The sequence below is a fragment of the Delphinapterus leucas genome, chromosome 10 (genome assembly GCF_059928025.1).
Source record: "Delphinapterus leucas isolate spDelLeu-1000000601 "Yukka" chromosome 10, BTC_Dleu_Yukka2, whole genome shotgun sequence".
NCBI classification, from domain to species: Eukaryota; Metazoa; Chordata; class Mammalia; order Artiodactyla; family Monodontidae; genus Delphinapterus; species Delphinapterus leucas.
In genome coordinates this window covers 97,466,020-97,491,622 of record NC_143138.1, presented here as the reverse complement: position 1 = coordinate 97,491,622, position 25,603 = coordinate 97,466,020, and the positions used below count along the sequence as shown (strand labels likewise).

Here is a 25,603-nt window from a genome sequence, read left to right as displayed (position 1 = left end):
GATGGGGTGGGATAAATTTCTGATAAATTATTTCAAAATATAAATCACAGTACTTCTACAGCTGATAATTCTGATGGAGTAATTTTTCTTAAAAAATTTAACTCTTTATATAAATCAGTTTGTTGTAAATCTGAATTGAATTTTAAAATGTAAATTTATACAACAGCATTTTAGTGTTTCCTCTGACATTTTCTGTAAATAATGGAGGTTGTACAAGAAACTAAAAGTGGCTTTTTTTATTTGCGTATAATTAAAATATAATGTAATTAAAATTTCATTCATATATATAAAAAAGAATACACAATGGGGAAAGGATAATCTCTCTTTACCATAAATGGTGCCAGGAAAACTGAATATCCACACGCAAAAGAATGCAACTGGACGCCTATCTTATATCACACAGAAAAATCAACTCGAAATCTATTAAAAAGACATGAATGTGAGACCTGAAACCAAGCAACTCCTAGAAGAAAACATAGGAGATAAGGTCCTTGACATTGATGTTGCCAATGATTTCTTTTTTTAAATAAATTTATTTATTTACTTAGGGCTGCATTGGGTCTTCGTTGCCGCGTGCAGGCTTTCCCTAGTTTTGGCAAGCAGAAGCTACTCTTCATTGCGGTGCACGGGCTTCTTACTGCAGTGGCTTCTCTTGTTGCGGAGCAGGGCTCTAGGCGTGTGGGCTTCAGTAGTTGTGGCACGCAGGCTCAGTAGTTGTGGCTCGTGGGCTAAGAGCGCAGGCTCAGTAGTTGTGGCGCACAGGCTTAGTTGCTCTGCAGCATGTGGGATCTTCCCGGACCAGGGCTCAAACCCGTGTCCCCTGCACTGGCAGGCGGATTCTTAACCACTGCGCCACCAGGGAACTCGCGCTAATTATTTTCTTAAAAATTAATTTTTATTAGAGTACAGTTGCTGTACAACGTTGTGTCGGTTTCTGGTGTACAACAAAGTGAATCAGTTATACATATACACATAACCACTCTTTTTTTTAGATTTCCTTCCCGTTTAGGTCACCAGAGAGCACTGAGTAGAGTTCCCTGTGCTATACAGTAGATTCTCATTAGTCATCTATTTTATATATAGTAATGTATATATGTCAATCCCAATCTCCCAATTCATACCACCCCGCCCCCCTTGGTAACCATAGTTTGTTTTCTACTTCTGTGACTCTACTAATGCTTTGCAAGTAAGTTCATCTGAATTATTTTTCTAGATTCCACATATAAGCGATATTATATTTGTCTTTCTCTTTCTGACTTGCTTCACTCTGTATGACAATCTCTAGGTCCATCCACGTCACTGCAAATGGTATTATTTTGTTCCTTTCTATGGCTGAGTAACATTCCATTGTATATATGTATCACATCTTCTTTATTGCCAATGATTTTTTTTGATTTAACACCAAACGCCAGGACAACCAAAGCAAAAATAAACAAGTGAGACTACAACAAACTAAAAGTTTCTGCAGAGCAAAAGAAACCATCAACGAAAAGCAAACGTAATATGGAATGGGAGAAACTATCTGCAAACCACAGAGCTGACAAAGGGTTAACGTCAAAAACATTTAAAGAACACATACAACTCAATAGCCAAAAAAGGAAAAGAACAAAAAAAAAACCCAATTAAAAAAAGGGCGAAGGACCTGAATAGATATTTTCCCAAAGAAGACATAAAAATGCCCAATGGATCCTTGAAAAGGTCAACACCACCAATCATCAGGGAAATGCAAATCAAAACCACAATAAGACATCACCTCACACCTGTTAGGATGACTATTATCAAAAAGACAAGAGATAACAAATACTGATGAAGATGTGGAAGAAAGGGAACCCTTGTGCACTGTTGGTGGGAATGTAAATCAGTGCAGCTACTATGGGAAACAGTCTGGAGGTCTTCAAGAAATTAAAAGTAGAACTACCATTTGATCTAGCAATCTCATTTCTGGGTATATATCCAAAGGAAACAAAATCACATCTTGAAGAGCTATCTGTACTCCCATGTTCACTACAACATTATTTACAACAGCTAAGTTATGTAAACAACCTAAGTGTCTGCTGAAGGATGAATGGATTAAGAAAATGTGATATCTACCTATCTATCTAGCTGTTTACCTACCTACAATAGAACATTATTCATAAAAAAGAAGGGAATCCTACCATTTGTGACAACATGGATGAACCTGGGGGGTGTTATGCTAAGAGAAGTCAGACAGAGAAAGACATATGTTGCATGGTATCACCACTTATACAGGAATTGGTAAAAAACAAACAAAGCAAAAACCCATAGAAAAAGACTGTAGAATGGTGGTTGCCAGGAGTTGGAGTGTAAGAGAAATGGGAAGAGGTTAGTAAAAGGGTATAAACTTTCAGTGAAAAGGGTGTCTAAGTTCTGAGGATCTAATGTATAACACATATTGGAAAACTGAAACGTGCTGAGAGATTAGAATTTATAGGTTCCCTCACACACAAAAAGGTAAACATGTGATGGATGAAGGTTAATTAAGTTAATTGCTGGAATCCTTTCACAACATATGTGTATATCAAACAATCATGCTGTATGCTATAAATATATCACAATTTTGCTTGTCAATTATACCTCAATAAAGCTTAAAAACAAAACAAAAAACAAAAACACCTGACCTGATGAACAACCTGGACTTACACAGCTTTACCTGAAGGCACTTAAAAGGCTGATATATCTTAGAATTCCAGAGTTAAAAAATTCCTTTCACTCTGGTCAGTATACACGGTGCCCTAGAGCCGCTTCTAATGATGTCTGAAAAGGACCTTGGATCCTGAAAAGAAGTTTTGTTCCCTTAAAGCTCCCTCCTCTGGACTTCCCTGGCGGCACAGTGGTTGAGAATCCGCCTGCCAATGCAGGGGACAAGGGTTTGATTCCTGGTCCGGGAAGATCCCACATGATGCAGAGCAACTAAGCCCATGTGCCACAACTACTGAGCCGGTGTGCTGCAACTACTGAAGCCCATGCGCCTAGAGCCCGTGCTCCACATCAAGAGAAGCCACCACAACGAGAAGCCACACACTGCAACAAAGAGTAGCCCTTGCTCACCACAACTAGAGAAAGCCCGCGCACAGCAACGAAGACCCAATGTAGCCAAAACCAAAAAAAAAAAAAAAAAAAAAAACCACACCGAAAACTCCCTTCTCTATTAAGATATTTAATGTAATTATATTTATATAGCAAGCACTGGTACATTTGTAAAGTCAGAAGCCTCAAATTTTAGCTAGACACCAATTATTCCTTTGTTAACAGTTGGTTCTTTTCATATAACCAAGTGAAGTTGTGAAAATCAGATGCTATATTTACAGCATATAAGCATTACTTATCCTAAGATGCAGACAGAGTTTAGAGAACTGATCAAATATTCATAACAATAACGAATTCCAAAATAAAAGCTAACATCTGGAGAATGCTTATTTTCTAAAAGCCACTGTGTCCTCAATCACTTTGTATGCATCAGCTCATGTAATGCCCACAACAACTTCATGAGAAAGGCACTATCCCTATGTAGCCAAAGACTTACACTCACTAAGCTGAGAAACTTGTCCAAGGCCAGAGCAAGGAAACTCCCAAACTAGAACCCGAACCAAGGTCTATCCAATTTCAGAACCCTCACACCTTTAACCACTATCACTTCACCATTTGGCATATCTTGATTTAATATTTTTTAGCATACAAAATAAATATATTAGAATGTGACATAAGATTGCTGAAATGATGCTGTAACTTTTTTCTTTTTAGGTATTATAATTAGAAAGGATAAGACAGATTTAATATTTAACAGGTTTAAGATTTTCAACAATTTGATTTTTAATTTAAAACTTATAAAATCAAATAATTTGACTTTTAAATGACAAAGCTAAAAATTAGATGACATCCTTTCTAAGATAATATCTAAATTTCAGGTCTAAGGGTGAATCATCGAAAAAATGTTAATTGATGACCTTTGTACTACAAGTACTTCCAGTGTCCCATGTGGTAGTCAAGGTCAAGTATCTGAAATCATCAGGGACAAATGGAAAATGATCTAACAACTCAAGAGAGAGAATTTTTACTGGAGAAAGGAAGTTTCTTATCCTGAACTGTTTATATTAAGTCAAGAAATTCGGGACCCTAGAAGAACTGAAAAGTCTACGTCCTTTTCCATGGCCTAAAAGTTATCAGTTACTGAAAAATCTAGAAGCAGATAAGTTTTAGTAAATAAACTAACTTATATGCTTTTGTGTTACAACAGAAGCACCACGACAAAATATCACTTTAAATAGTATTCATATGAACCTGTATTCGTAAGTCTTACATATAGGGACAGGAAGATAACATTGAATGGAAAAACCACTGTAATTTGACTGTATGTCCTTGGAGGAATATATGCTCAGGGCAAAGACAAACAAACAAAACAAACTCACTTTCCAGTAATCATATTGTTCTGCCATTCTAAAACTGTTGTGTGTGTATCGTGGGACAAAGCAAAGTAATTACATTGGTTATTAGTGGAAACTGGGATTTGAGGCATGGGGAAAAGATTAGGCTTATGAAAATATCATGAAGCACTGAATTCAAAATAGAAGTTATCAAACACCAACAACTGATATTTTAAAACAAAAAAAGGAAAGAGAAAAAGAGGAAAGGAGAGAAACCATTTTTTAGTTCTGTTCACTGAAAAGGTCTAGAAACAAGGTCCAACCCAAGAGCACTAAACACTCCTAACACTCAGACCATGGTCTCTAAGTACCATTTCCCACTAAAAGAAATCAGAGTTTTGCAGAAATGAGTAATTCCAGGTTTGGGGCGGGAAATACACAAAATGATCCTAGAACATCTTGTCATACTAGAAAGCAAGGAATCAATCAAAACAAGCCAGGAAACGACTGAGAATAAATAAAAACGACTTAGAAGCCAACAGCCAAATGTGGGACCATTTGAATGTCAAAACTAGTAACTCCAAGGGACTGAAACATATCAAACAGGTTTAAAACCTTAAGTACACAATAATAATAACACTTTATTGTTCACCTCTAGACGTTGCTAAGTTACCAACCCATTATTTTGAAAATTAGTAAGAGGGGGAAAAAAAAACCAAGTACTGATCTTGCTTTCTGTATTCAAACTGTATCTTAGGGTACCATATAATTAATGAGGGGGAGTATTACAGAAAATAAATGAAGTAGTGATAGAATATCACCATTCCACAACCATAAAGGAAATAAGGATCTAAGCCTGTTCTTCTCAAAGTGTGGTCTGAGAACTCCTGAAGGTCTTGAGATTCTTTCAGGGAATAAGTGAAGGCTTTCCCTTTTTAACTACACATCTGTGTTAGGCCGCATTTTCTTCAGTCTTTAACCAAAACAACTTATCACAACAAATTAAACGCAGAAGTAACTATGAGAAAGCAGCTACCTTCTATCACTAAAGAGACTTACAAAAATGTTAAACAATGCCATTAAAAAAACTGGAAAGTTATTTTTCATAACAGTCATGTTACTTATGTCAGCAGGATTTGTTATTGCTATTCTAAAATTGGTTAATAAATATTTAAAAATATTATCAGTTTTAATTTCTAATATGGTAAATCTCAATAGAAACTACAAAAACAGAAACCCTCTGGGGCCTTCAACAGCTGCCTAACATCACAAAGACAAGCAGACATTATGTAAGTCTTAAGGGAAGTATCCACTACTTTTATAAAGTATACTTGAAATGGATCTAATCACTAATTTACATAAAATATGGGGGGTCATCTAATAGGAGAATATGTTAAATGACACCATAGAGACACACTTTCCAAAATCGAAGAGTAAGAACTCAACACAATGATAAATTTCATTAGTCAGTGTATTACATGAGAAAAAGAGAAGAGAGAAGCTATAAATTAGAAAGACACAAACCAATCCACCAAGTGCAACGAACGTATGGACCTTATCTTGACCAAATGGAATGGTTTCAGTAAAATCCAAAGGGAGTCCATTTTTCTACATTCCCTCTATTTTGTTGTATTTGGAATTTTTCATCATAAAAAATTAAATCTGTACCTATCCCCTCCCTCACCACAAACTGAAAGGAAAAGAAAAAGGCATTCTAAACTGTCCACGTGGAAATGGGGGTTCAGAGAGGCCAACAGAAAAATCCTAGCCGAGAGGACAATCAGAAGAGCTCTATAAAAGAAAACTGCGTTGCTATGGAGTGATGAAAAGTTCCACGACCCTCTATAATTAGGGTGAGCATGTAATTTACGGCCCAAATTGGGACATTTTTGAGAGTGAAAGGGGTGCTATCACTAACTACCTGGTAGACATAAAACAGGACTCTCCCAGGTAAACCAAGACGTATGGTCACTCTATCCACAAAAGATTAAATTTAAAAATCATTTTCACAGAAGATATTCAACTCAATCCTTTGGGTAACCATTTTCCATAGAAACATATTCCTAATATAATAGAGTTCAGAAAAGCTAAGGTATTCTTCACACACAAAAAATTACTTTTCATCTTTCTTGCCTGGCACAGTCATATCATAAAGTGGGATATGCCTACTTCTCTTCTCGTTGCTCAGTGTATTCTGCAAACCTCCAGCCATTCCTTTTCATACCAACTGTGCATGATAAACTATGAGAGGAAAGTTACACTTACCCAGAGCCTTGCTTTTCTAAAAATACACGTCTTCCCATGGGCCTCCACACATGACTTAGTCAGACTCCTACTCAATTTATGAACAGATACCTTATTCCTAGCAATACTTCAAATCTTAACAGCCTAGGGGTAAAGCAAGAGTAAGCAAAGACATTTTGATCAGGTCAGCCAGCCCAAGCTCCAAAGGGCCTTGGGGTTGGCATTATTATTACCTACTTGTTCTAAAGTGGTATGGCTACAGTAACTGCAGAGCTCCATACATGTTAATATAATTTTCAAATTTTTTAATTTTTAGCAAATATCTGGTTTTAGTATTGCTTATATAACATGTCACCAAGAGATGAGTACCTGTTAAACTGTGAATATTTTATGCCATTTCATAGGTTTTAAAGTACTGGGTAACCCTTTTCAATAAAAGTAGCCTAAATATGAAAGTATGCAACAATTTGGTACAATTTAGCCTCATACTAAAATGTGGATTGATACCCTGTCAACCTACCTTTATTCTTTTCTATTACTAAGCTATGACATTAAAGTTCTAATTGCCATAAATAAAACTAAATTTCTCTAGTAAGAACGCAAATAATTAAAAACGGACTTCAAAAATTTGGACTTGCTTCTACAATTTCCTCAAGCCTGTTCTTTGTTATTTTTGTTTTCTTAAAGTCATTTCACCATATATTTTCCAGGCTGTGGGCATAAAGACACTTAATTTGCATGGCTATAGCAGTCTGCACCACAGAAATCAAGAAAATAAAAATTTATGTATTCACACAACAATCTAATGCTACATGTGGCATGCAATCAATCACAGTCCCTCAAAAGTCTTTCTCCTTGTTTTACTTTAAGAGATTAAACTCTTTTGTCTTTAGAACTAAAATACAGTTTTTTTTAAAAAGTGTCCCCTACACTCTATCCCAAATGCTATCATATTAAACATTTATTTTTAAAATAACTATCTGACTGTGGCTCTTCCTTTCCTGTCTGGTTTCTCTTTTAAAATAAGTCAACTCTCAACAGCCTACGTTAATAAAGGAAAATGTAACATAAAGGCAGAGTAATTGCCAACAGGTCCTTCCAGGTCATTCCTCATAAATAAAACCTTCCTTGGATGCCAAGAATGCCCAAACAGTTGATTATTAACTGCAGATCATCCTCCTTCGCAGAGCTGTGAGACAGTACAAACTGTATGTGTTGTGGCATGCACAGAGGTTGGTGGAAGGAAATAGAATTTTTCAACACAGGCCAAAGATCATAACAGGACAGGAATAAAAAACCATGGAGACAGGGGGACAAAAAAAGAAAAGAAACAACCTTAAACAAAATGACAAACAATGGGTGCAAATGTAAAACAATGACATCCATCTGGATATACATTAAAATTAACAAGTCAACATTACTAAATATGCTAACACTATACTGGAACATCCTAACCAGATCATAACTTCTAAGAATTATGAAATTATCCTCTTACTATATCCAGCAGTGCACATGCCTTATTAGATTACTGGATTTTATCTGAGTCTTCACATTTCATGAGTGGGGAGGAGGAAATTTCAGCATCAGAAAATAATAAAAATAAAATTTCTTGTTTGGGGAGGTGGTGTGGGAAAAACAAGGCTTGAAAAACAAAAATTATGCAGCTTGAAGAAAGAAGTCTGAAAAATCTATATTCAAACAATTTCACCTCCACTAAGGTAAAGGGGTAAATATTCATCAAGGTTTAATTTTTAACCTTACTTTTGTCATAAATCTGAGTTACATTAATTAGTAATTCCCAATTCAAATTGCAAATATTATCTACAGAAGAGATTCTCTCTTTTTTCAAGCTAATAATACGGTGGCATCTGGTGGTAATAATGATTGTGTGACCAACCAATGAAAAATAAGTATGCTTAAAAACAGTTTTTTTTCCTGTAAGGCTAAGAACTGAAATGGCTTATCAAGAAAGAGAATGCAAGGTACTGAAGTTATAAAACCTCTTTCACTACTGATTTTTAAGAATAGGACAAATTAGCTTTGTCTTTAAGTATATATAAACAATCGAATCATAATAAAAATCCTAATAGCCCATCCAATTTTCCCCCTTTGTCCTATTTTCCTTTTTGCTGGGGAGAGGCACTGCAGGATGATAATAGCAGGAAATAAGGTGGAGCAGCTGCACAGGCAAGATGAGGTAGGTAGTGCTGCGTTTCACCTTCATTCTAGCCTACTGCCGACTACGTCTTACTGAAAATGAGATTAGCTGTCTGGGGAGCCAAAGCAGTTATCAAAACCTTTGGGATCAAAATGTGCGCCCTCCTCACTCTTGCCAGGAACTTTTTAGGGTAATAGGAGTACTAGGAACCACGATGAAGAGATTTCTAATTATTTGGGAAGTGGTGTGTGTGCGCCCGAGTGTGTGTACATGCACAAGCATATGCGTAAAGGATGTTTACCCTAGTGCTAGCAATGTGCGTCTTAGGACACGTAAAGAAAACTGTCTGGAATGGAGGCCAGGGTTTGAACTAGATGGCTTCTATTTTACTCCCACAAATCTATGGAAATAATCCGTGTGAATGAATTTTAAAGAGAAGCAATGACTACCCTTAATTTCCATAATAATATAAAATACAGCCCACTAAATTTCATGTTAATGAAAAAAACTTCTAACTAATGGCAGTGATGATTAGTCACTCAAATTTCCCTTTTCAAGTCAAAATATATCTTTACTGCCAAGACCACTGCACATAAAAATATAATGTTAAGTACGTAACACATATTTCTTTTACTGAGGGAAAAGACACAAAACTTGGTCGTTTGTTTACTATTATAATGTGCATTAAAGGCAGTTTTTTAGCTATTCTATTAAGTTAAAACATCTCTTCTTTTTAACAGCCACAAGCTCTGAACCCATAAGTAAAAATTAGCACTCCAGTTTCCTTTATCATCTCCTCCAGTCTGGATAGAAGGGAAAACTTTAAAGCTAGTTTAATAACATTGCAATACAGGTGGTATCTCAATTCAAGCAACAGATATACTCTTGGAAAGCTGAGTTCAAACCAATCATGTCTAAAAATCAAATTCTCCTAAAATATATTAAGCATTTAAAGGAACCACAGCATATACCTTTTATAAAGCAGGAATCCTTTTGCAATCAAAATAACTGCTATCTAATTTGTGAATGCAATTCTTTAATATCTTGGGTTTTTAAAAAGAAGTGGCACACATGTATTGTTCAACATTTATTTTAAAACTAACTACAGGGCTTCCCTGGTGGCTCAGTGGTTAAGCATCCACCTGCCAATGCAAGGGACATGGGTTCGAGCCCTGGCCTGGGAAGATCACAAGCCGCAGAGCAACTAAGCCTGTGCGCCACAACTAGTGAGCCTGCCAGCCACAACTACTGAGCCCGTGTGCCACAACTACTGAAACCCGTGCACCTAGAGCCTGTGCTCTGCAACGAGAAGCCCACGCACTGCAACGAAGAGTTGCCCCCGCTCGCCACAACTAGACAAAGCCTGCGCGCAGCAACAAAGACCCAAAGCAGCCAAAAATAAATGAATAAATAAATAAATAAAAGTAACTACAAATACTGTTCAGGACATTGATCCTTTTAATATTTTAATGAAAACCTCCAAAAACTTTCAAATATTTCATTATGATTTTGCTTAAAGGGATAGATAATGACAGATCTCTTCCAACTCTGATTCATATTAATTATAATAAACTAGATGCAACCATCCCACTTGCAACTGGGAATTGAGCACGTATGTATCAAACAAGGTTGTGCCTAACTTAAAAGGGGGGCTGGGTAAACTCCAGAGAATATCATGTTCTCCAAGAAGTAGGGATGAGACAAACAGTAAGTAACCTTTCTTTAGTTAGCATTTTACATGATGGCAACCCAACACTTGAATGCTGAAGGATGCTCTCCATAATACTGATATAAAATTGGAGCTAACAATATGCAACTATTTCACAAAGGGAAGCAAACTATTCTACTTACTCTGGTCTAATCCCAACCCAAATAAGGACAATGTATGTGTTGAAATATAAAAGTTTTATTCAGATAGATATTCTTTTCCATTTTTTTAATGAGAATTCAGCTCTCAGATGCTCCAGAACTGGTCTACTGGGGGGGGAGGGGTGATTTGTATTTAGGAGGGTGGGGAACATGGGATTTATTCTTTTAATCTATACAAAGCTTTTATTTTCCTTGGAGGAGGGGATGGGTTCCTACCAGATATTCAGGGACATACTAAATTTGGGGTTAACATTATATGGTTGGCACAAATTCAATGCTCGAGTAGGAACTATAAATGATTTCTTTAATTGTATGCCAAACTGAATAATCTCCCAGGGAAAAGAACCTCCTCCTCCTGCCTTTCCTACCTCCTGCCCCTCCCCCATCAACACTGCCTCCCTGCTGTGCAAAGAGCCCTTTGTCCTGCCCCGCACTTATCTAGCTGTTTGGCCATATTGACAGGCCAACTAGAGGCATAATAAGCGAGTCAGTCTGATATAAGCAGCTGGCAATTTCAAACAAATATCTTCCTTTTCTACTCAGACCAAATCCTGCTGCAGAGGTCTCAGGCCCCTCCCATGCTTCCACCTATTTTTCAAACAGCGCAGCAGGGAATTCTGCATTTTCTCTCAATTAGGGAGCACATCAAAAACTTGATTCCCCAGACAGAAACAAATTCTGTATAAAGTCCTACATCCACTGTTTTTTCTGTGATTCATAACATAGGCCAAGGAGTACCCTCAGCTCTAGGTGTATAACATGACTAACATGGCTAAGAAAATGATTCTTACTCCTTCAATTTGCCATCAAAACTCTGATAATTCTCATACTTCAAGGAAAGACAGAAGAGCACAGAAGAGGAATCAGTCAGATGAAATCAACAGTCGTATACATCAAGCAAAACTGGCCAATAATCCTAGTGTTTTAAAAATACTAAGACATTATTCCAATAGGCAGAAAATTCCTTATCCCTGTCTTTATATCAAAGATACTTAATGTGACCCTTACATCTCTCCCTGAGGTATTCAGCAAACAAAATCCATATGATGGAAAAACTGAGTGAGGCAGGATGGGATTACAAATTCCTTGCTCAGTGAGGGCTCATATGAAGTAGACAGAGATTCTGCTTCATTGTTCCTTTATTATCTCTCATAGTTCCCTTCATAAAGTGTTAAGAGTTTAATGTATTCTGTCAAAATAAGAGGATTCTCTAAAGTAATGTTTTCCAACACCTGTCCCCCACCAAGTTACAGGGTATCTTTTTTCATAAGACTGCAACTAATTAAACAAAATACGTACCGAGATATTAAAGAAATGATATTCTATCAACCTTTGGTGAACTTCCCTGAACCTTTCCAAGAGAAATCAATCATTGCATCAAGGGAAAGGTTAAAAATGCCATTTCACTACATATTTTGGAATTTTTGGCAGCAAGGAATGGTATCAATCCCTGTTTATCATAGGTACATTATACCTATTTTCTAAGGAGTGCCTCTGAAAGGATTTTTTTTTTTTTACAAATAACTACCAGTTGTATTACTAAATATATATTATCTTACAATTTTGCGGAGTCAAAGTTTTGTTTGTTTTAAACAAACATCCCTATCAATAAGTTTTAGTTTTCAATAGCCAAAACAATTTTTATAAAAAAAATTCACTGCTAGGCCTTTTAGTTTTAAATTAAACTGACACATCACCAGAGGTGAACCACAAGTTATAAAAAATTTTTATTTTATTCATGATCCAATTTCTCACTGATAAGATGTATCCAACAATCATTAACTGTCCTTAACTGTGGCCTAATGTTTCATAAGTTATTTGAATATGAAGAGGATAAAGTAAAAGTGGTTGTCTGCACATCTGTATTTTCTACCATATTATTTTCCTGTCCAAAGGAAAAAAAAAGGAGTAGCCACTCTCCTCCAGAAAGGCCAAAATAAGCCCAGAAAGTATGTAAGTTCCTGGACACAAAACACTATCAAAAGATATTAAAAATTTCAAGCATACTGGTTAAATAAATCCTATGAAAAGGCCCTCTATGCTCTTAAGGAAATGATCTTACATTAAGATCACAAGGGGGTTCCAAACAGGAAATACAAGTTAAAAGCAATTACTTTATAAGGTAACTTTCATGTTACATAATAACTTAAAGACATTTATATCTAAACTATGTTAAACAGCCAGTATGAGTGAAACCATATTTACCTGACATGACATCTTTTATATGTGATAGTAATAAGAATTAGAACCACCTAAAATATTATCCATTAAAGGTTCTGTTTCATTAGTCTGCTTACATCCCTGAGCGACAATGCAAGCAACCTTTGTGAATGACAAAACTCATTTCCATTCTTTTTGGTTCCCGCCACAAATGCCAGAGTCACACCACACATTATAGATGACTGGGTACATCTGCACAAAACTGAACATATCAAAATTCTTAGGGAAAAAAATATATGGGCTGCAAGAGTCGTAGGGATGTAACTGATGGTATATTGTGGTGGTGGTTCTTCTTCAAGTACTTCCATACTCAGCAAACTGTTTGCTTAATCAGAGATCTCCCTGAAGTGTGGGAGCTGTGGGGGAAGAGAGACCACATAAGGGGCTCAGAGGCTGTCTTCTCAAGTATCCTGTCCACTAGATATTTGATTTCTGAATATTCTTTCTAGTCTGTCCCATATTTCAGATGGATCATGGCCAAACATATACATCCTTGTGATCTTAGATGACTATATTCAACATTATTTTAATGAATCAATATCATAGGTCAAATTCTAAAGAAAAAAATCTAATCTGGAGAAGTCTATTACAAATACAGAAAAAAAGAAAATACTTCTGATAGTTATATATATAGAAATAATTCCGAAAAGGATAGTTCTTTTTAAAGTTTATGATTCCGAATTTAGTAAAATGTTTAGCAAAACACCTGTTCAATAAGGTAAATATGGTCTAACCAGAAGTAAGGAGACATACAAATAAAGTATTAAAATTGATTTAATCATTAAAGAGATGGAGGAAAACCTGTCAGTTGCAGAAAAATGAACTGATATTTTCCCCATTCTCGTTCTCAGGGAGATCCTTAAATTCTTATTACTTTGGTTGTAAATGTATTGAAAAATTAAAACTCAAATGGAACTTCCAGTCCTATCCAAGCAAAAACCCCAGGCAAAACCCAAAATGTGCCAAAAAACCAAAAACCGAACAAAAAAGAAAAGTCTTTAACTATGATCCAGTTTCCAGATGGTGATATCCATAAATGGGTAGAAGGTTACGAATTGCTAGTTCTCATGTCCCCACCAATAAAATGCAAACCAGCTCAGCAGTGAAAATTCCCAGGAAAGCAAGGTTTCTTCTTAGTCCTAAAGCAGCCATCGCCTAAGTGCAGCTCCCTGCAGCCAACAGCATTAATGGACGCTGCACTGCTGTCCTTCCCTGGAGACAGCAGCCAGCACTACTCAAGCTTCTCACGTAGCAACCAGAGCTCCAGAGCCAGCAGCTGCTGCTGCCTTGTATACTCACCCCGGTGATCCAACCCAAAGGAACAACCTACTCCTTACCCCACCCCCACTCCTTACACACTCTTTTTTTGGAGGTGTGGAGTGGGGTGGGGGGAGGACCAGTGTTCCATGCCAGGAGGGCTGGAATTATGCCTTTAGAAAGAAACAATCCTAAAGTCACCCTTTTAGTTTGAACTAAGTCCTTTTATTAGAAAAATCAACATTTACCAAATTCCAAATATATATTTAATAAGCCAGCAATTTAGTAGTGCAGATTAAGCTTTAGTCTTTAAAAGGCCAATTTGCCAAACACTCTCTTTACAGTCAAATTTAAATCTGCAGTTAAAGACAGCGGCTTGTGTTATGTCCTACCAAAGAACATAATTCATTTTTCTACATATAATGACATGCTGAGTAAACCTTAAAGATTCTAATCCCATAATGGGCCAGAATTTTTGGCTACAGAAGAAAACTAATGATCCTCCTGAGAAAACTGGTAGAAACCAATAAAAAAATTACCTCTGTCCTCCAAGAGGCCCAGAAACTCTGATAATGTGAATATTCTCTGCTTTAATACTACCTCAGATTCCATACACCTAAAATTACCATTTATAATTTTTCTCTCAAAGTGACGTAAAAACATTAATGATATAAAACTAATCACCAAGAAATTTTCCCAAATAGGGGGTACACATTCTCCTGAAAAGCTCAAACACTCAACTCAGCTGAATCCTCCCTAATCAAAGTATAGCTATGTAACTGCCCAACAAAAAAATGTTAATATGACCTTGGTTACATATCTGTTATTTAAATGCAACTCGTTTAATCAAGTGCTAAGGGAAATTAGCAGAGGACCCAGGGATTTTTCCAGTACTACAAGAACGGGGAAAACTGGAAAAATGAACTAACTACAGACAAAGCCCAACGGAACCCAGAGGTCTGGGCAAGAAATGAGTTAGGGGTGAACACACTGCACGAGTAACATGAGAAAGCAGAAAATGCAGGTCATACACGCACCCCTGACCCAGACCAGCAGAGCTGGCTCCAGCACCAGTATACACGGGAAAGACCAGTTATTCCTAAGAAGTGAGACAAGCAAAAGAACTCTGTAGAATAAATTAGCAGAGAAGGGGCTTTCCCGACAGTTAAACTTTCCCTCTCACGCGATTCACCTACTTAAAACCAGGGCTCTTCCTCACCACCATACACTTCGCATCCCTGGCTTCCGCACAGACGGAAAGGGAATTCATAAAGGCTACATTTTTCTGCCTTTAAAGACGTTCGCAAATGATCGCTCTCCACGCCCAAGGCAGGCAAAACGACACAATCTGGCTCCATTCCAAGCGAGAACCCTACAAATTCAGTAGGGCCATCTCAGAGATACTGGGGCAAACGCCACCGAGAGCCCAAGAATGCGAGCTGGGGGTGGCGAAGGTAACGTCTTTAGTGTGGGGAACGAAGCAATCATCTGCGATGGGGACCCTGGCCGAGAGGGAAGGCGTCCAGAAACATTCTGTGTGGGGGGGGATGGAGATCGAGGCCCCCAGAGGGATCAGAGTTGTCACAAGGCCGCGCGAACGGGGGTGGCGGTGAGGTTTGGGGAGGGGGAAGAAGTGTGCCTGTGTATTTTGAGGGGAGACCAGAGAGAGGCCTACCCTCAAGTAAAAGGTAAACGTGGAGTAGGCAGTTCCCAGGAAAAGGGATGAAGAGGCGTGGGGGGAGGGGAAACGTCCTGACCCAGGAAAGACGTGAAAAGGGTAGCGGGGTCGACGAGATTACCGACGGGGCCTCTCTGCCTGGGCAAGAGGGGTGCAACGATGTGTGGGGGGCAGCGAGCGGGATGAGAAGGGGCAGCATCCTCCTTGCTGAGGGCCTGGGGAGGGCCAGGCCCACGTCCCGAGAGCGAGCGCGGGGAGACGGAGGAGGTGATCCTTCCCTCCCCCGGGGCCCGGTCGTGAGGGTAGGTCTCGCTTTTCTGTCGGACCCTTACCTTGTCCCAGGCCTGGGCCCGGGCTGCGGCGCACGGCACTCCCGGGAGGCAGCAGGACTCGAGTTAGGCCCAACGCGGCGCCACGGCGTTTCCTGGCCGGGAATGGCCCGTGCCCGTGAGGTGGGGGTGGGGGGCAGAAAGGCGGAGCGAGCCGAAGCTGGGGAGGGGGAAGGGCCAGGAAAGGAAGGGGGGCCGGCACTACAGTGTTGGCGAACTGGCGGGACTGGGACTGCGTGAGTCTCTGAGCGCAGGCGGGCGGCGGCCGCCCCTCCCCCGGCGGCGGCGGCGGCGGCGGCGGCGGCGGCGGCGGCGGCAGCGGCAGCAGCTCACTCAGCCCGCTGCCCGAGCGGAAACGCCACTGACCGCACGGGGATTCCCAGCGCCGGCGCCAGGGGCACCCGGGACACGCCCCCTCCCGCACCGCCATTGGCCCCTCCGCCCACCGCCCCGCACTCATTGGCCAACTCGCCGCCAATCAGCGGAAGCCGCCGGGGCCGCCTAGAGAAGAGGCTGTGCTCTGAAGCTCCCGCTCCTCAGAGAGCCTCGGCTAGGTAGGGGAGCGGAACTCTGGTGGGAGGGGGGGGCCTGGCGGTTTGCCGGAGGAGGGGGGGGAGCAGGGTGGCTGACGCCGTCTGGCCGGTAGCTGGGGGTCACCTTCCCCCGCGGGAAGTCGGGAGCATAGCGTTTGTTACGCTGCAGGGGAAAGAGGTGGTTAGAGGCAGGCGGGAGTGTGGCCCGCCCTGCGGCAACCGGAGGGGGAGGGAGAAGGGAGCGGAAAAGGCTCGAATCCGGACGGAGCCATTGCTCCCTCAGAGGGAGGGGCGCTTCCGGCTTTTCTGCTGTCACTGATTGGTTGCCGCTCCTCCCGCCGTGTGTGAAAACACAAATGGCGTGTTTTGGTTGGAGCAAAGCGCCTGTCAGTTACAGCCTCGGGAGTGCGCAGCCGCTTAGAGACTCTCGCATTGATCCCTGGGGCGGGTAGGTAGGTGGGGTGGGGAGAGAGCTGGACTGGCGGGCGCGGTCGGCCTCCCACGGGGGGGGGGGGGGAGGAGAGGGTCAGTGAAAGTGGCCCCGTGCGGACGTCCTGCCACCCTCCCCTTCCTTCGGGGGAGTCGGTTTACCCGCCGCCTGCTTGGCTTCGGCATCTGATTGGCTGCTGAAGCCCCGGCAACGGCCCCTTGTTATTGGCTCGGGTCCCAAATGAGCGAAACCACTGCGCGGGTCGGCGGGGAGGCGGTCGTTGGTACGGCCCTCCCCGAGGCCCAGCGCCGCAGTGTCTGGCCCCGCGCCCCTGCGCAACGTGGCAGGAAGCGCGCGCTGGAGGCTGGGGCGGGCTGCAGGGCCGAGGCTTCTGGGTGGCGGCGACTGCGGCTCCGCCCTGGGCGTCCGCCGGCTGAAGGACGAGACTAGCCCGACGTGCTCCCGGACCCGTGGGGGTGGAGGAAGGAGCGGGGGTCCGTCCTGGTGGTTTGTGGGTGGGAGGCGCATGTTCTCCAAAAATCGGCGCGAGCTGCAATCCAGAAGGAGCTGCAGAGGAGGGGGCGGAGAGAAGGCCGCACCCTGCTCGGCAGGGGGAGGGGAGTGCCGCAATACCTTTATGGGAGTTCTCGGCTGCCTCCTGTCTCCTAAGGACCGCACTGGGCCTAGAAAAATCCCTCCCTCCCCCGCGATCTTGTCATCGCCTCCATGTCGAGTCGCTCCTTCTCGATTGTGGGCGGGATTCTTTTGCCCACGCTTAACCTGATTCCTGGGCGTTGTCCTGCAGGAAACTGAGCAGGTGTAAGATTATGAGGACGAGCCCAGTTTCTCTACCCACAGACTTGAGTTTGTGTCACAAAGTTATTATAATAGGGGTGGAGGGGGTAAGTGGAGTCCAGGCAACACCTGGGGCTGATTTTATGCAGCGAGACTGCGTGTTATTAGTTCTTAAGATCTTTTTTCGCATTTTTCCTGGAGATTAAGGGAGGTAGATGAAAGGCATGATCTCCTGAGTTTTAAACTTTACCCATTTGAAGCCCTTGCTACACCACCAAAATAGAGCATCTTAGATTTAAATCTTAATCTTAAAATTTTAGTCCCCCACCCTTGCATCCCCAGGGTCAGGCATTTTAGCAACTCTCACTCATGCTTTCAGCCCATTTTCTATTTGTTTTACTTGCTCATTTAGTCCCAGACATACCATTGGCTTTCTTCTCTCCTGCTTTGGTAGCCCGGTAAGTCATGAAACCACACAGGCTACCCAACTTGAGCATAGGCCTCACTCTTGCCCAGCAATGCGTTTATTTCTCCTTTACGGATATTCTTGAATCTTCACCTTAATTTTCATTTTGTCCTTTTCCCTCATCTGGGATTCTACTCCTGACCCTCTTCTCAGTCCACATGATTTTGGCTACTGCTTTCCTGAGAATTGGGTGTGAGGTTCAGCAACATCTCTCTTTTATGTCCTTTGAATACCTTTCAGTCCATCTCCAGTGCTGTTCTCATCAGTAAGTGAGCTCAGTTGCCATAATGCTAGTAGCCTCTGAACTAGTGTCTCCATCTCCGGTATCTGCTGTTACAACTTTTGTGTGTCCAGGACAGTTGTCCTAACATAAAGGTAGAGCATGAAAATAACTGATCCAACTCCATTATTGGCTCCCTAACTACTGACAGGATGAATTCCATCGTTGAAAATGTGATGTGCAAGGTCCCTCAATGGACTGATCTCACCTTAACAGCTTTTTCCTTTGCCACAGTTTTCTGCATATACACACAAACACTACTTCTCAAGTCACACTGAATTGACTGCTGTTTACCCAAATCATAGTGAGATTATCAGACCTCTTTGTAGGGTGGTTCCTCCTGGAATGCTACCCTTGATAATCCTTACCCTTCCAGTAAAAACTGTTAAGACTCAAATATCATCTTGCCTTCTGTGGTCTGCTGTCCTTTAAGCCAGACTCGCCTACAAAAAAAGTTAGTATTGCTTTCTCTTGGTCCCAAAGCAGGTTGAATCATAGCACTTCTCAGGTTGTTGTTGTTGCTTGTTTAAACTCTCTTAACTATTCGGAGCTTTTTGAGGGCACAGGCTCTTGTTGAGTCTTGTACTTAAGCTCCTAGTATATTCCTTGATGGCTAGCCAACCCTAAATGAAAGGTGTCTTTATAAGGTTTGATAGATTGGCCTCTCAAACGCTTCTTTGTGCACTTGCTAATGCTCTAGATTAGCACTGCCCACGAGAACCTTCTGCAGTGATGGAAATACCCCATAGTTGTGCTGTCCAATATGGTGGCCACTAATCACACATTACTTTTGAGCCCTGGAAATGTGGCTATTATGACTAAGGAAGTCAATTTTTAATTTTCTGTAATTTAAGCTTAAATTGCCACTGTGGAGGTGTGGCTATAGCCACAAAGTTGTGTTGTAGATTGCAGAATACTTAATGTGGACATTGATAATTTTGTCTTCATACTGAGCAGTAAGGAAATAAAAGTTGAACCTTTCTGGCCCATTTAGGTGTGCGCCCCGACCCCCCCAGCCCCCCACCAAGTTGGTTGGTTGGTTGGTTTTTGTTTTTGTTTTTTTTTTTTGCGGTACTCGGGCCTCTCACTGCTGTGGCCCCTCCCGTTGCGGAGCACAGGCTCCGGGCGCGCAGGCTCAGCGGCCATGGTTCACGGGCCCAGCCGCTCCGCGGCATGTGGGATCTCCCCGGACCGGGGCACAAACCCGTGTCCCCTGCATCGGCAGGCAGACTCCCAACCACTGCAGCCACCAGGGAAGCCCGGTTGGTTTGTTTTAAAACTTATTTGTATACTTTAGCTGACAGCTGAATCCAGCAAACCATTACTAAAGATAAACCTGCCTTGGACAATGGTGTGTTGAGAAAGCAACTGTTGATTCGTTTGAGTTTCAAGAATGCATAATGGATTTGAGGAAAGTGGGATTTCATTAAATCATAACGGTGACAGAAGTTTAATGAGGAATAGGACTATATCTGATGTTAGTGAAACTAGCCCTGAATTTCAGTTCTACAAAGTTTTCAATTTTGGAAAAACTTCCATCAGAGGAGGCCCTAAGTATCATATCTTAAGTTACAGGAAATCATCACAAAGTAAGTTTTCATTCTGATGAAGTATAAATTAATAGATATGTTTTAACACCAAAATGCTTTTTGGTTTGTATGCTAATATAGATAGCATCTTGTAAATTTCAAATTTTTTATATTTAAAAAACAAGTTTTTTAACTTAAAATTTCTTAAGATTTCTCCTTAAAATATGAGAAGTGCACATAATTGGCTTGCTATTTAATGCAGATTCCCAGTCCCACACTCAGAGATTCTGAATTCAGTTAAGACTGGTGGGGGTCACTAGAATTCTGTGTCTTTTATATGCTTCTGATGTTGGTGGCCCAGAAAGCACGCTACAAATACAGCCCCGAGGGGCTGTATGCCTGTCTTACAAAAATGATTACAACTTCAGGCAAACTGTATGTCCCCTCTACTTTGTAATTTTTTCCTCCAGAAAAACTGAATAAATGGGGAGACATTTTGAAAGGCAAAAAAAAAAGTTATGTTTAATAGTTTGGGAAACATACAGGTCAGACTGCTTTGTTTTAAAAGGAATGTTAAACTATTCCAAGTAATCTTTTTTTTTTACTTCTTTACCAAGAAAGTTCCCTCTTTTGTCTGTTTTCCCACTAAATGCATTCCTCAATGATACAGATTTGTTCTTGATTCCCTGGTGCCTGAACACAGAGCTGGGTACTCAATAAATGTTGATTTTATTGATTTATATGTGAAGTTTGTTTTCAAGTAATAGTTTAAATCCACAGAAGCAATGCTCCTTTTATGGAGAAACTTTAGGATCATACTTAACCCAAGTCACCTGATATTCTATTCATAAAGGAAACTGATGCCTCATGGTCTCTGAATACATTTGTCTGCCATTCAGCTCTTCCTTGGGTTTCCTGTGCAAACCCTTGCACTCATCCTCTTCCTATGCTTGACTTCCTTAGGCTTTATTACAATTTTTTAAACAAAGCAGCTACTTACCTCCTTCTGAAGTAGAGCCATATTATTTCTTATACTCCTAGGACAGAAATTAAATAGAGTGAAAACTTGTACTTGCATGAGAGTTGAAGGTTTTGTAAGGGATTTTATAATTTTTTTTTTAAGATTTAAAAAATTTGAACTACATAATGTTTCTCTCATTTTTTATGCACAGAAGAGGTTTGGTATAATTATGGTTTGCAACTGTTAATCCAGAATATGATAGGGATCAACATCACAAGTGTAAGACTAGTTTGTTTTAAGCCCATCTTAATTTTAGAGCACATTGTTAGGTCACATATCCAGAAGTCTGGTACTTTACTTTGCAGGCTGAGAATTCTTGATTTAGTTACATAGTAGCATACAACTTTATTGGAGGATGTATTTCTCCAGAAGACTTTGCTTCTTATCCATGACTCCTCATGGATTCTTGATGGAGTGGGTGAGAAACTGGGTTATTAGAGAACTGTTAATAGAATGCTATAAAATATTTAGGTTTATTTTATCTAGGCCAGTGTTGAACTTGATGACTTATTCCTGGTATCATGATGTATACCTTCCTGGTGACTAGAGAGATTATTTTCTGCCTCTCTGATTATATCTGGAAGTCATGGTTACACTTAATAATTCTACTTTCTAGCTTTTTTCCTGGACCTTTGCTTTGTACTGGTACTTAGTCACCCTTTGTGTTCTAGTTTTTTGGGTTTTTAAAAAACATGTTTACGATTGGCTCTTCCTGCTGACAACAGTAACACATTTTCAGATCACATTTATAGAATTGGTTATTTTACCAGCTAATGAACCCCACCTCTAGTATATGGATTCTAGTCAATTCAGTCAACACTCTTTACAGACTTTCTTCTTTTTTCTGACCTTTGGTTAAAATCTCATCCCAGACTTTTTAGTATAATAAGTAGTGGTAACTTACTAGTGCATACTATAGGCAAAGCTAGTGGAAACACAGGTTAGAAGAAATGAACTAATAATATTAATTGAGTGCCAGTTGTGTACCAGATAGTATGCCAGACTCTGCCATTGTATTTAGTGTGGTTCTGATACATAAAACCTCATTTTACAGAGTAGGAAACTGAAGCTGTGAGGTTGAACAACTTTCCTATAGACATAGCAACTAATTAAGGGCCAGGGATTGAGACTGATCTGACTTGCTTAGTCAGTATTCCTTACCAATTTAGGGTACTGTGTTTCTCTGATGGAAACAGTCTTTTAGGAAATTTAATCTGGCTACAGATACAGGATGGGTTCTAAGCGGAGATTCTTTTACAGTAGTCCAAACAGGAAGTGATTAGGTCTGGTATACAGTGATGGCAGTCAAAATGGAAAGGAAGGTAAAAGAGTCAGACTGACCAAATGGTCACTGAAAATGGTCTCGACACATCACTTCTCAAGGAAGCCTTCCTTGATGCCTTAACTCCACTGTATTGGGTACCCACCTGAATGCTGTCATAGCATTTCTCGCAGTTGTAATTAGTAATTGGGGTTTTTTCCCTATTTTTTTAGGTTGCTCCTTGAGGGCATGACATTGCTTGTTTATGGCTATATCCTTGTTGTGTAAGCATACAGAGGTCTTCAAGGTCAAAACTGTTTTCATAACACAGTAAGTCCCCTACATACTAACCTTCAAGTTGTGAACTTCCAAAGATGCGAACATGTGTTTGCACGTCCAGTCGTGTAAGTTAGTTCACGTGTCTGGCGTACATTGTCACATGCCTGCAGCCTCTACAAGTGGTGCTTTTTTGTACTTTACTGTATGCAGTAGTATAGTATCTTTATTTCAAGCCCAGCATGTCCAGAAGCGCTGTAGCTGGTACTGCTAAGAAGCCCCAAGTGATAATGATGGAAACAAAAGTGAAAATAATTGAGAGGGTGGAGCGAGGCGAAAAGATGGTAGATGTTGTTCATTCTTATAACATGAATCGTTCAACTATCAGCATGATTCTAAAGAACAAGGACAAGATCATGGAACATGTGAAGTCTGCTGTGCCGATGATGGCGACAATAATGTTGAAGAAGCGGGAAAAGTGACGGAGATGGAGAAACTTCTCAGTGTGTGGATGCAGGATCAGCATCAGCATCGAGTTCCCCTCAGCTTAATGCTGATGCAAGAAAAGCTAAAAGGCTTTATGAAGACTTGAAGAAGAAGCATGGTGAAGAACCAGAGGGTGCATCTTTTAATGCCAGCCATGGCTGGTTTCATCAGTTCAAGGCTAGAGCCAACCTTCACAATGTAGAAGTAAATGGCAAGGCAGCGAGTGCAGATATGGTAGCTGCCCGGGATGAGGAGTCCAAAGAGGTTTTTAGCAACTTAGTGACCCTCAGAGAGAAGCTGGAGCTAGATCTGCAAGAGGACGACTTCATTGAACTCCTTGCTGTGCAACACGAGGAGCTTACTAACGAAGACCTGATGGAATTGGAGGCCCAGAGAAAGGACGAAGAGAGACAAGAGGAGGAAGTAACCGAAGAGATTCACGACACAGGAAATGGCAAGGGGATTTTCTTTATTCGAGGAGGCACTGTTAGTTTTTGAGGTGCAGGATCTGAATGTAGAACAGTACATGAAGGTTGCAGCAGCCGTTCGGGATGCAATCCAGTGCTACTGTGTCATCTACGACGAGAAAAAAAGAGCTACTACCCAGACATCATTGGGTTGTTTTTTCAAGAGGGTAGATAGAATTGAATCCAGCAAGGAACCAGAACCTGTGCCATCAGTGTCAGGTGTGAGTGAAACTGCAGCTTGCCCTTCGTCTCCTGTTGCTGACCATCCCTGAGTTCTACCATCTTCTACCTCCTCTCCCTCCTCCAGTCAGTAACTCTTGCCTGTTCACTCGATGCCAGCCCCTGTATGCCAGCTGTTGTACTGTACTACTGTACTTTTTAAGGTACTGTGCTGTAAGATTAAAAATATTTTATTTTTTGTATTTGTTTTTAGATAAACCTATTATTAGTACAGTACTACATAGCCGATTGGGTACCTAGGCTAACTTTGTTGGACTTACGAACAAATTGCACTTATGAATGCCCTCTTGGAACTGAACTTGTTCGTTATGTAGGGGGCTTACTGTACTAAGACGTAACTTACCTTTTCAACTCATTCTCACAAGTACATAGAGGCTACATGATATGTGTTGGATGACATCATCACTAATGTTAATTGAATGGTGCTGTATATTCTTGAATTTTTCACAATTTCCTAAGGTCGTAGGTGTAGGGTATGAGTATCTGTGCCTTTAGAAATTCACTCTTCAGGTTATACCTCCAAAATCCCAGCAAACCTCAGTATTATGCAGTTATTATAAAATCTTGTAGTTTTCTTTGCACCTAAGCATAAACATGAATACATTCTGTTGTTATCAAATAAGGTGATGAATATTTCACAGAGTTGTCTGACACATAGGGAGAATCAACTCCAAAAAACTATGAGAAAAACCTACTGAAGTATCTTAAAGGATAGGTTATTGTATGAGATTTACATGCTTTGTAATGTGCCATTCTTTGTTGAAAATAGTTACTTCCGTGAAAGTGTTAATGTGATATTTTTACTTTTTTTCTGTTTTTCTAATTATGGTAAAATATTGGTAAACAAAGCTACTTGGAGCCCTCAGTTTTTAAGAATGTGAAGGGGTCCTGAGCCAAGAAGTTTGAGAAAGCTGCTGTAGCACAGTGTATATTGTAAACAAACACTCATGCCTGTTGAGTAGCTGGATGTAGTTAAAAATGACTCCCAGCATTAAGTGTGGATTACTGGGAGGATGGGCATGCTAGGACAGGGAGCAGGTTTTAGTGGAGAAAGGTTCCTGTTGAGTTTAAGTAGGACATACAGGAGAAGGGATAACAATAGTAGGCAGTTGGAAATTCAGAATTTGGGCTTGAGAAAAACTAAAACACCATTCTCCTTTGCAGTGAAAACTGCTTTCATCATGGAATATATCACTGAACAGCTACTACCTCACAACTGATTGGCGTACGTGTTAGCCTTGGGGCAAAAATATGAGGGTGACAGAGCAGGCTTCTTGTAAACAATGATAAATATTTTCACATTGTGCACTTTTTAAAATTTGGCACAGGAGAGACCTATATATGGTGTTTCTCCTGAACTTAAAAAAAAAAATGTAACCAAGGTACAATAATGATTTTTTTGTCCTAGAAGTTTCAAACTTTCATCATGTTCCCACATAACACCTCATCTGAACTTGGAAAAGGCTATGCTTAGAATAAGGATGTTCTACTTTTCCTATGCCTAGCTCAGTAATTAATATTAAGCGCTTGTGCGCTTGTGGGCATGAGTATACTTCAGGCACTTTACAGACCTTTTAAAATACTTCCTTTTTTCAGTCTTCAGCTTACCTTTTGGTCCTTGCAGTGGAAACATGAGCCATGTCTGACATTTGACATGTCAGAATCTAAAATTTTCTGAAAGT

General features: G+C 40.5%; 1 protein-coding gene and 1 long non-coding RNA gene across 20 annotated transcripts in view; one reads left to right on the top strand and one right to left on the bottom strand.

Annotated features, from left to right (window-relative positions):
• SETD5 (SET domain containing 5) overlaps nt 1-17,813 on the bottom strand; it is an 83,373-nt gene extending 65,560 nt beyond the window's left edge. For 4 of the 19 annotated variants that reach the window (XM_022564711.3, XM_022564708.3, XM_022564710.3 and 1 more), the window contains exon 1: nt 16,141-16,476. The gene's annotated coding sequence lies outside the window, so the exon portion shown is untranslated. The other 15 variants (XM_022564717.3, XM_022564716.3, XM_089919597.1 and 12 more) reach the window with 8 other exon arrangements.
• Nucleotides 16,456-25,603, top strand: part of LOC149748314 (uncharacterized) — an 86,844-nt gene continuing 77,696 nt past the window's right edge. The window contains exon 1 of the long non-coding RNA XR_016394761.1: nt 16,456-16,691. This is a non-coding gene — a long non-coding RNA (uncharacterized LOC149748314). The remainder of the gene's footprint in view (nt 16,692-25,603) is intronic.